The following is a 12,462-nucleotide window of genomic DNA, read 5'->3' as shown; positions in this document are numbered from 1 at the left end:
AAAAGCAGATGTCATTTTTCAGAGTCAAGGAATGTGAGAAAATCTTCATTTCTTCACTCAGTAAATTTAACCTTTTCCAATTCACTAGGTGATGGTGATTCTTTACTAGCATTTTCTTTCTTTGTCAGAATATACACATATGCATTCTTGATAAGGAGAACCTAAATCAAGAATAACACAGTAAGGCTTGTCAATAAGACAGAACCAGTATCCTGGGGATTTAGGGGTTCGGATCTCTAGATCAAGCTGAATCTTGGCAGTCAAGGAGAAGCATTGTAGTGGGTGGCTTAATAGAAAGATACAGGGATGTGAAAATTTGAACTAAAGCCTGTATCCCCATCTTCTTAGAATGACATTCTAAAGAGCATGCCCAATGGCACCATCCACAGAATCTAACAGAGTGTCAGGAGTCAAGCTGGAGCACTGTGGTGGACAAGGACCTGTGCCACTCAGACATCATTTCATGAGAGGATGCATTATCCTGTCAGCAGGCAGCCTCCAGCTGTCAGCCCCTTCAGGGTTTTTCTCAGCTACAGAGGACTGTCTGGGCCATAGTCACATATTTTCTGAGACAACCCATATCCAATGACCAGTGAAGGTGTGACTATAAAAGCTTGACTATTTCAGATCAGTGCTGAATAACTCTGAGGGGCTATTCTAATTCCAGATCTCCTTGTGAGTTTTGTAGGGCCTGCATCCAAGTCTGACTTCTTTGGCCCTTTGTGCTTCCTCCCTCTCCCTTCCACAAGTATTAATCCCAAAAAACGTTGTTTCAGCCTCTGCTTCCAGAGAACTTAACCTGCAACAAGTGCAAGACAAACTTGTTGCATTTCTGGGTTTCCACGTCTCTGTTTGCTCCTTTTCTTTGTTTGGTATTTGATGACTTCTGTTAGATACTACTTTAATTCTTAGGGACTGTTCGGCCTGAAGATATCTGTCCTTCTCTTTGAATCATGTGGCAAATCCTGTGTTCTAAGGACAGAGATTTTTTGGATCCACAGTGCTATTGTCAAAACTGCACTCAGTAGGATCTGTGCATATTTTCACTTATGAAAATATTACGCACAAAGTTACTTAACTCATTTTTTAAAGAGATGGAATTAATTACACTTTAAGGAGCAAATTTTATGTATCAAAACTTGTAGAATTCCAGTAAAGCACTACATTTTAAATAATATTTTGTTATTTCAGTAATAAAACATTAAGGAAAAAAAGAGAGCCAAAAATTAATGAGTTAAGCGTCTAGCTAGAGAACCCAGGGAAATAACAGAAAACTCCCAAAGAAGGTATAAATAATTAAAATACATAAAAGCAGAAATTAATGAAATAGAACAGAAGTCAGCAAACTGTAGCATGTGGACCAGTTGACTGTTTTTATAAATAAAGTTTTACTGGAACACAACCACATCAGTTCATTTAGTATTGAACATTGCCTTCATGCTGCCATGTCAGGGATGAGTAATTGTTATAAGGACCACAGTTGAAATATTTACTATTCGGCCTTTACAGAAATAGAAAACAACTATGATTCAGAGAAATAAAAACCACAAAAGTTTAATCTCTGAAAAGACTTACAAATTGGCAGACTTTTGGTGAGACATTAAGAAAATGAGAGAAGGCATAAATAAGCATTATTAAAAATGATAAAGAGGACATAAGCAACATATAGTAAGAGGAAATTATGAGGAAATGCATGTCATAAATTTGAAAACTTAGCAGCCTTGGACAAATTCCTAGAAGGTGTAACCAACTAAAACTGCTAAAATATAAGACATATGAATGGTCTTTATAACTATTAAAAGAAACTTAATTAGTAGTTAAAAAATTTTCCCAAATAGAAAACATTAGGTCCAGATCGTTTTCACAGGCAAGTTCTTAAAACATTCAAGAAACAAAAAAACTGATCTTATACAAATTATTCCAGAATAGAGAGAAACAGAGAACACTCCCCGGTTCACCTTAAGTGACTTAAATAACTATATTCCCAAATGTAGATGAGGGTACAAGAAAGGAAGACTATGGCAAATCTCACTTTGAAAGATAAGTGCAAAATTTCAATTAAATACTAGCTAAAAAACCAGTCAAGTCATGTTTGTAAAAACAATTCATGAAGTAGGATTTATCATTAGAGAATCAATTACCAGTCATCATATTAACATATGACAAGAGAAAGTCATATGATCATCTCAATGGATGAATGTGATTGTTAATTTTACGTGATAACTTGCCTAGATATTTGGTCAAACAATATTATCATTATTATAATTATAGTAATAATTATTATTCTGGGTGTTTCTGTGAGTGTGTTTTTGAATGAGATTTAAACCAGTAGAATGAACAAAGCAGATTGCCTTTCATAAGGTAGGCCTCATCCAATCTCTTGAAGACTTGAATAAAACAAAAGGCTGACCCTCCCCTGAGTAAGAGAGAATTCTTCTGTCTGATGGCCTTCAAACTGAGACATTGACTTTTCCTGATTCTACAGCAGTTGGTCAACCTTCAGACTCAGACTTGAACTCAGACATTGAGTGCAGAGTTTGGACTCACCAGCCTCCATAAGTGTGTGAACCAATTCTTATTCCCATTTAATATACAGTTTCAATTCAATTACAATCAGAATTTCAAGAAACTTTTTGTAGAACTTGACAGGTTGATACTAAAATTTATACAAAAGAGCAAATGACCAAGAAATGCTAAGATACAACTAAAGAAGGACAAGTTGGTACAATTTGCTTCATGAGATATTAAAAGTTATAGTAATTAAGAGAGTTTGATATTAATGCAGAGCTAGAGAGGGACCAAAGGAATAGATACATATATAGCAGGATAAATGTATGACAATGTTCATAACAGTATTGTTTACACTAGCAAAAATCTGGAAACAATGCAAGGGTCTATCAATTTGATAATTTCTGAATGGAATACATTCACAAAGTGGAGCATTATACAACAGTGAAAATGAATGAATTACTCCAACATAAAACAATATATATGAATCTCAGCAAGATAATATTATATGAAAAAGTCTCAAAATATTAAATATTTTAGCCTTGTTATAAAATAAAAAGAAATAAAATATACTTTTAAAGGAATACTTATGGATGTACTAAATCTATAAAAAAGTAAAGCATGGAAAGAAAGATAAACATAAGACACAAGAGGATGGTTATCTTGGGGAGAGGAAGCCAAAAGAATGAAATGGTAAGCAAACTATCGTTAAATTAGGTAATTTTCAAGATCCTAGCTTTTGTTTTGGGTACTGGATTTTAAGTGGGGGCTTATGGGTGATAAATACAAACATAAATATCTATGTAAATAAAAGTAGGCTATGCAATGCTAACAGTATGTTATGAACTAAAGATTATGATTAATTCAGTTTTGTGCCCCAAACATTCAAAAAGTGAAAATAAAATTCTGATTTGATAGTGGAACCCTAATAAAAGATCTCAGATTCCTTTTGAAACTGAATGCAAGTCAAATGAAAATGACTAAAATACATGCTATTTTTTGATCATTGTTATGTTAAGTGGGTATTACCTCCAACTAAACATCAATTTATTAGAATGTTAATTCCCTAGTTTTAAATCCTAGCTGCTGCATATTTAGGATGACCAAAACAACACTCTGAAAAAAATCGCACCTCAATAAGAAGAAATATGGAATCCATATTTGATCCATTTTCTTCACATGGCTTCTAGGACACTACACTCCCTAAACTTTTGTCCACTTTGTTACTCCTTTTCAATTTCCCTTTTTGATTCCTTCTGTTCTTTCCAACCTGAGACAACTGGGGAAATGCTCCAGGACTCAGTCTTTGGTTCTCATCTATCTATACTTATTCCCCTGGTGTTTTCCTCCAAATGTATGGGTTTAAATAGCATCCATAATTTGGTGACTCCAAATCAGATATCCCTAACCCAGACCTCTCTCCCAAAGTCTGGATTATGTTTCAAGCTGTCTACATGGTATCTCTGCTTGTTAGTCTAATAGATGTCTCAAATTCAAGCTGTTGAAAACTGGACTCCTAATCTTTCCCCTGGAACCTCCTCCACCCACGGCCTTCTCCATCTAATTCAGAGGTAACTCCATCTTTCTAATTCTCAGCTCCCAGACTTTGGAGTCATCCTTGACTCTTCTCTTTCTCTTTCACCATACATCCAATCCACCATTGAAATTGGGTGGTTCTGCCTTCAAAAGCTAATATCACCATCTGGATTAATGGCTTAGCTGCCAAACTGGTCTCCTGGCTTCCAAATTTGTTCTCCTAAAATCTGTTCTCAACAAAGCAGCCAAACTGACCCTTCGAAAATGTGATCAAGTTACTCTTCTACTCAGCACCCTGCAATGGCTTCCCTTTTCACTCAGGTGAAAGTCAAAGTCCTTGCAAAAGCCTCCAAGGCCCTACAGAATCTGATCCCTTCCCCCTTGTCACTTCTTTCCTGTGCTCCAGCATACAGAGCTACTTGCTCTTCCTCAAATCCTCCAGGTACTGCCTTGCTCTAGCTCTTCTGAAGGCTGTTTCTCCAGATGTAAGCTTGCCTAATGCCTTCAATTTCTTCAAGTCTTTGCTCAAATTTTGTTCTAGACCCAGCTTTTACCAGTTCATGAGAGCTGATTATTAACTACTCAGGAATTTTGCAAGCCATTTTTCAAACCTTTGGTAACTTGAAATTGACCATAGTGGGAATATTTACACCACAGAAATGAGGTCTACCCTGATCGCTCTGTTTAAAACTGCAATTTTCATACTCTTCCTCCTTAACTCCTGATTGCTCTTAGCTTGCTCTACTTTTTCTTTTTCTTATAGTATGTGCCACCTAATAACTTACTATATTACTTTAATATATTTACTACCTTTATTGTTTGTTGACTATCTCTGTAAGCCAGAATATAAGGTGTACTAGGGCAAGGGTCTTTGATTAGTTTACTGATATAACCTAAGATACAATATCTGACACATAATAGGAACTAAATAAATAATTGTTGATTGAATGAATGAAAGAAAAGACAAGGAGCTTTATCTTACTGTGAGACAGGCATAAGCAAAAATTGTAAGTAACTCTCAATATTTTTACATCAATAACTATAACCTGAATAAATGGTAAATTGAGGGCAATGACTTTCCAAATTGCTAGAAAGCGGTTAGCTGCCCTGGCTTTGACCATTCCAAAACTGAAGAGAGTATTAGAGTCGAAATACAGTAAATTATTCCTCGTTTGTGTATTTTTCCACTGCTTCATTGCTAGGGTTTCCATAAGCAAAGATTGGACTAAGCATAATGCTAACTGCAGACAAGTTCGATTAGAGGAGACTGAAAGGAAAATGGATGTGTGTACACAGACACGTATCTGAAAATCCCATATCCATTTTGACAATCCTTTGCCTGAAATTGTGTGTTTAATACTTCAATCTTCGAAGTACCCACTTTCAGTTTGTGTTAACACAGGGTCTAAGAGACTTCTGACTCTCAACCTTTCCAAAATGGGTAACTTAGCTTTCAAATGATTCCAGCATGTTGACCTGATAAAGAATATTTGAACATATAAAGAGATGGCAAAATCCCCCCACCTAAAAAAAGCACCAAGTAAACGTATTTATATAATTGTTTCTTGACCAGATGTCATTGAGCTATCTTATACACCAGTGGAAGTGACCTCTCCTTATAGTGCGGTTTTCAATGTTCCTTTATTTGTCTCTCATGTGATTCCCTACCTGAGCTACAGTTTAAAGTCATTTTCTTACTGCCATTTGAGGGATGCCAAAACATTAAATAACACCCACTTAAATAATTACATTTCTCTAGCTACAAATGATAAAATAAACATATCAAGTTCATGCACTTTGCTTGTGTTGACACCATAGTGTCTTTTCCAAGGTCAGGAAAACAAATAACGTTTTGGAAATATTAAGCATTATAGTCATATTTTTGTTTTGGGAAATAACTGTTTATATAAACTATAAACATTACACAAAGGTATCTCAAATGGGAAAGAAGCTCTTTAAAAAAACAAATCTTTATAAATGTGCCTTACTCTTATTTCCAGGCACTTTGAAATTCAATTAAATACCTAAAATGCTTTTCAAGAATCTTGAATATGTTTCGCAGAAATTGTTTTACCTTCTTAACTTTTCTAAATATAGAGGAGCTCCCTAAATTGTTATTTCTTTGGCTTATTACAATGTCTGTGGGGAAATATTACAGATTAATAAAGCAAAATCTAGAGTGGGAAAGGATTCATGCAAATCAAATTGCATATCAGAAATAAACATGAAAATTTTTTGTGATGAAGATATTAAAGCTGTGAACTCTCCCATAAATCTAACATTAACAATTTATAATCAGTATGGGACCTCTCTTCAATAAGTCTCATTCTTACAGAATTCTACTACTCCGGGTTCTTTTTCAGATCACTCACTGTCATTTCTGCCAACATTACTATGGACTCTTTTCAAAATTCTAGGTATTTATCGTTCTAAAGTGTATCATAAAATCTTAAATCAAATTGCTAGCCTAAAGAGTCTGTGGTATTTCATGACTTAAACCAATACCCTAGAGTTGCTGCAAGTCGTTACCGTGGCCCCTCTTGCCTCTGAATCCAGAGGCACTGAGTCTAGCTCAGGACTCAAGCTGGATGAGAAAGAGCTTGCTTGTACCCAGTTGTAGGGTCAGCAAAGATTTGGGGGTTTGTAATTTTTAGTCTTATAACTACATCAACAAAAATTGTCTGCCAGTTACGTATAGTGTGGGTCATATTTTGAGACCTTTTATGAGTTAGCAATAGAATCTGCTGTAGATACGTGAATCTACCTACGATATGACAGCTTAAACCATTAAGGTTTTTTCTCCCTCAAAACACGAAGGTCAATGGTAGGCTGACCAAGGCTGACGCAGATGCTCAACAATTGTGTCAGGAATCCAGACTCTTTGTGCATCCTCTGTGCATTTCTGTGCTCAGCGTGTTGTCTTTCTTTCTCATGCCCATCATTTCTTGGTCACAACATGGCTAAGGTCCCAACAAACATGTCCACATTCCAGGCAAGGAGAAAGGAAAACGGGCAAAGATTAAGCCAACCATGTCTGTTCCTTTTTATTAAGAAAGAAAAACCCGGGGCTGGCCCCGAGGCCGAGTGGTTAAGTTCGCGCGCTCCGCTGCAGGCGGCCCAGTGTTTCGTTGGTTCGAATCCTGGGCGCGGACATGGCACTGCTCATCAAACCACGCTGAGGCAGCGTCCCACGTGCCACAACTAGAAGGACCCACAGTGGAGAATATGCAACTATGTACCGGGGGGCTTTGGGGAGAAAAAGGAAAAAAATAAAATCTTTAAAAGAAAAAAAAAGAAAGAAAGTAAAACCCTTTCTAGAAGCTCAGTCCAGCAGATTTCCTCTTATATCTCATTGGCTGAAAGTAAGTTGAATGACTACCAGACCAATAACTGACCAAAGAGAATCAGATAACTACAATGGTTTAGACCAAAAGAGATTTACTCCCTGGCCTAGGGTAAGAACCAAAAGTCTCTGAGATCAAGGTACTGCAGGCACCACCTGAACAATCTAGGGCTCTGTCAATAGGGAAAGGCTATTGGCTGTTGTGTAGGCAATGGACAGATACTTTCATATCTACAGTCAGCCTCATTCATCTTCAAATTAAATCACTAGCATTAGCGAGTAGCACATAAAGCCAAAGTACAAAGTATAACAGTGGTTGGCTGAGAACATGCTTTGGCTTCCACTTTCATTTGCTACCTAGGTTTGAGATATGAAGGTTCAAATTGGCATTCACACTAATTAATAACTGCTTTTGTAAGTGCACCTTAGTTCCATGGCATAACTGAAGTATAATGCTCAAGATCTTGGCTTAGATTCTTGATTCTGGCATTTACTAGCTACAAGACACTTTGGGGTATGTCAACTTAACCTAAGTGTTGTCATTTGTAAAACGGGAATATTATCATTTATTTTGGGACCCATGCCATAGTGTGGTTATGAGGATTAAAATCTTTAATTGCTCAGCACATAGCCTGGCATTTTGTTAAGCACCCAATAAATGTGTGCAATTGGGGTTGCTCAGTTATTACTATTCTTATGTCTAGGATTTATTGACTGATTTACTGTGTAGTATATAAGGTTAGAGGAGGGGGACAGAAGCCATAGTGTGTCCAGTTCAGAAATTCTGCCCTCCATTAAGTTAGTAACTAAACTTACCTATTTTTTTAATATTAATCTATTGCTCACTTATCATGTAATTACAAACTTAAGACCAAATAAACACTTCTTACCCCAAAATTGGGGACTTTGTAGGAATCAGGGCTGGTCCAGGAGTTTTTGGAAGATTAGAGGTAGGTAGGATTTTTTTGGATACTCCATCAAAGCAATTGCTATGTAATTGCATTTTAAAAATTTAATATGAAACCAAACTCCTACAAATGAGTAAATTTATACATATCAATCAAATTCTGAGCTGTTCTTTATAAAGACAGAGTCCATATTTTTCAATTATTTTATTGAAATCATAAAGGTCTATAACATTGTGTAATTTCGGTTGTACATTATTATTTATCAATTTCTGTATAGACTGCATCGTGTTCACCACTAGTAGTATAATTTTTATCTGTATGCCGTACATATGTGCCCCTTCACCCCTTTTGCCCATCCCCCAACCCCTTTCCCCTCTGGTAAACACTAATCTGTTTTCTTTATCCATGTCTTTATCTTCCACATATGAGTGAAATCATGCAGTATTTGTCTTTTTCTGTCTGGCTTATTTCACTTTACATCATACCTTCATCCATTATGTTGTAAATGGGACTATATTTTTCTTTTTTATGGCTAAGTAGTATTCCATTGTGTGTATATATATATACCACGTCTTCTTTATCCATTCATCCATAGAAGGACACTTGGGTAGCTTCCACATCTTGGCTATTGTTAATAATGCTGCAATGAACATAGGGGTGTATAAATCTCTTTGGATTGTTGATTTCAAGATCTTTGGATAAAAACCCAGTAGTGGGATAACTAGATCATATGGTATTTCTATTGTTAATTTTTTCAGAAACCTCCATACTGTCTTCCATAGCAGCTGCATCAGTTTGCATTCCCATCAGCAGTGTATGAGGGTTCCCTTTTCTCCACACCCTCTCCAACATTTGTTATTTTTTGTCTTGTTAATTATAGCCATTCTAACAGGTGTAAGATGATATCTCATTGTAGTTTTGATTTGCATTTCCCTTATAATTAGTGATGTTGTACATCTTTTCATGTGTCTGTTGGCCATCCGTACATCTTCTTTGGAAAAATATCTGTTCATATCCTCTGCCCATTTTTTTGATTGGGTGGTTTGTGTTTTTTTGTTGTTGTTGAGTTGTATGAGTTCTTTATATATTTTGGAAGTTAACCTCTTGTTGGATATATGATTTGCAAATATTTTCTCCCAGTTGGCAGGTTATCTTTTTGTTTTGTTCAGTTTCCTTTCCCTTGCAGAAGGTTTTTAGTCTGATGTCCCATTTGTTAATTTTTTCTTTTGTTTCCCTTACCTGAGTAGACATGGTATTTGAAAAGATGCTGCTAAGACTGATGTCAAAGAGTGTACTGCTGGGGCCAGCCCAGTGGCGCGGTGGTTAAGTTCACACATTCTGCTTCGGTAGCCTGGGGTTCACTGCCCCAGATCCCTGGTATCAACCTACATACTGCATGTCAAGCCATGCTGTGGCAGGCATCCCATAAAAAATAGAGGAAGACGGGCATGGATCTTAGCTCAGGGCCAGTATTCCTCAGCAAAAAGAGGAGAATTGGCAGCAGATGTTAACTCAGGGCTAATCTTCTTCCAAAAAAAAAAAAAAAAAAAAAAGAGTGTACTGCCTTTATTTTCTTCTCGGAGTTTTATGGTTTCAGGTCTTACATTCAAGTCTTTAATCCATTTTGAGTTCATTTTTGTGTATAGTGCAAGGTAATGGTCTACTTTCATTATTTTGCATGTGGCTGTCCAGTTTTCCCAACACCATTTATCAAAGAGACTTTCCTTTCTCTATTGCATGTTCTTGATTCCTTTGTTAAAGGTTAACTGACCATAGATGTGTGGTTTCATGTCTGGGCTTTCAGTTCTGTTCCATTGATCTGTGTGTCTGGTTTTTTTTTTTTTTTTTTTTTTGCCAGTACCAAACTGTTTTGATTATTATAGCTTTGCAGCATATTTTGAAGTCCAGGATTGTGATGCCTCCAGCTTTGTACTTTTTTCTCAATATTGTTTTGGCTATTCGAGGTCCTTTGTTGGTCCACATAAATTTTAGGATTCTTTGTTGTATTTCTGTGAAGAATGTCATTGGGACTCTGATTGGGATTGTGTTGAATCTGTAGCTTTCTTTAGGAAACATGGACATTTTAACAATGTTTATTCTTCCAATCCATCAGCATGGAATATCTTTCCATTTCTTTATATCTTCTCCAATTTCTTTAATAAGGTCTTATACTTTTTGGTGTATAGGTCTTTCAACTCTTTGGTTAAATTTATTTCTAGATATTTTATTCTTTGTGTTGCAGTTGTAAATGGGATTGTATTCTTGACTTCTCTTTCTGCTATCTTGTTATTAATGTATAGAAATGTAACTGATTTTTGTGAGTTGATTTTGTACCCTGAAACTTTGCTGTAGTTGTTGATTATTTCTAACAGTTTTCTGATGGATTCTTTAGAGTTCTCTAGAGAGAGAGTCATGTCATCTGCAAATAGCAAGAGTTTCATTTCTTCCTTTCCAATTTGGATTCCTTTCATTTCTTTTTCTTGCCTAATTGCTATGGCCAAAACTTCTAATACTGTGTTGTGTGTGAGTGGCAAGAGTGGGCACCCTTGTCTTATTTCTGTTTTCAGAGGGATGGCTTTTAGTTTTTCACCATTAAGTATGATGTTGGCTGTGGGTTTGTCATATATGGCCTTTATTATGTTGAGTTACTTTCCTTCTATACCCACTTTGTTAAGAGTTTTTATCATAAATGGTGGTTGGATCTTGTCAGATGCTTCTTTTGCATCTATTAAGATGATCATGTGGTTTCTATTCCTCATTTTGTTAATGTGGTCTATCACATTGATTGATTTGTGGATGTTGAACCATCCTTATATCCCTGGTATAAATTCCACTTGATCATGGTGTATGATCCTTGTAATGTATTGCTCTATTTGGTTTGCCAATATTTTGTTGAGGACTTTTGCATCTATGTTCATCAGTGATATTGGCCTGTAATTTTCCTTCTTTGTGCTGTCCTTACCTGGTTTTGGTATCAGGGTAATGTTGACCTCGGAGAATCAGTTAGGAAGCATTCCATCTTCTTCAATTTTTTGGAGTAGTTTGAGAGGATAGGTATTAAATCTTCTTTGAATGTTTGGTAGAATTCTCAGGAGAAGCCATCTGGTCCTCAAGTTTTGTTTTTTCTGAGGTTTTTGATTTCTGTTTTGATCTCCTTATTTGTGATTGGTCTATTCAGATTCTCTATTTCTTCTTGATTCAGTTTTGGAAGGTTGTATGAGTCTAAGAATTTATCCATTTCTTCTAGGTTATCTAATTTGTGGGCATACAGTTTTTCATAATATTCTTTTATAATCCTTTGTATTTCTGTGGTATCCATTGTCATTTCTTCTTTTATTTCTAATTTTATTTATTTGAGCCTTCTCTCTTTTTTTTCTTACTGAGTCTGGCTAAGGGTTTGTCAATTTTGTTTACCTTCTGAAAGAACCAGCTGTTAGTTTCACTGATCCTTTCTACTGTTTTTCTAGTCTCTATTTCATTTATTTCTGCTCTAATTTTCATTATGTCTCTCCTTTGTTGACTTTGTGCTTTGTTTGTTCTTCTTTTTCTAGTTCTGCTAGGCGTACTTTAAGATTACTTATTTGATATTTTTCTTTGTTGAATTGGGCCTATATTGCTATGAATTTCTCCCGTACTACTGCTTCTGCTGCATCCCACAAGAATTGGTGTATTGTATTATCATTTTCATTTGTCTCCAGGTATTTTTCGATTTCTTTATTGATCCAATGGTTGTTCAGTAGCATGTTGTTTAGTTTCCACATATTTGGGACTTTCCCAGCTTTTTTCTTGTAGTTAATTTCAAGTTTCATTGCCTTGTGGTCATAAAAGATGCTTTATATTATTTCAATCTTCTTAAATTTATTGAGGCTTGCCTTGTTTCCCATCACATGGTCTATCTTTGAGAATATTCCATGTGCACTTGAGAAGAATGTGTATTCTGATATTTTTGGATTGAATGTTCTATATATATCTATTAAGTCCATCTGCTCAAGTTTTTCATATAAATCCACTATTTCCTTGTTGACTTTCTGTCTGGATGATCTATCCATTGATTTAAGTGGGGTGTGGAGGTCCCCTACTATTATTGTGTTGCTGTAAATTTCTCCCTTTAGGTCTATTAATAGTTGCTTTGTATACTTTGGTGCTCCTGTGTTAGGTGCATATCTA

Source organism: Equus asinus, chromosome 1 (genome assembly GCF_041296235.1).
Source record: "Equus asinus isolate D_3611 breed Donkey chromosome 1, EquAss-T2T_v2, whole genome shotgun sequence".
Taxonomy (NCBI): Eukaryota; Metazoa; Chordata; class Mammalia; order Perissodactyla; family Equidae; genus Equus; species Equus asinus.
The sequence above is the reverse complement of the archived record's forward strand: the minus strand, read 5'-3'. Positions refer to the sequence as shown.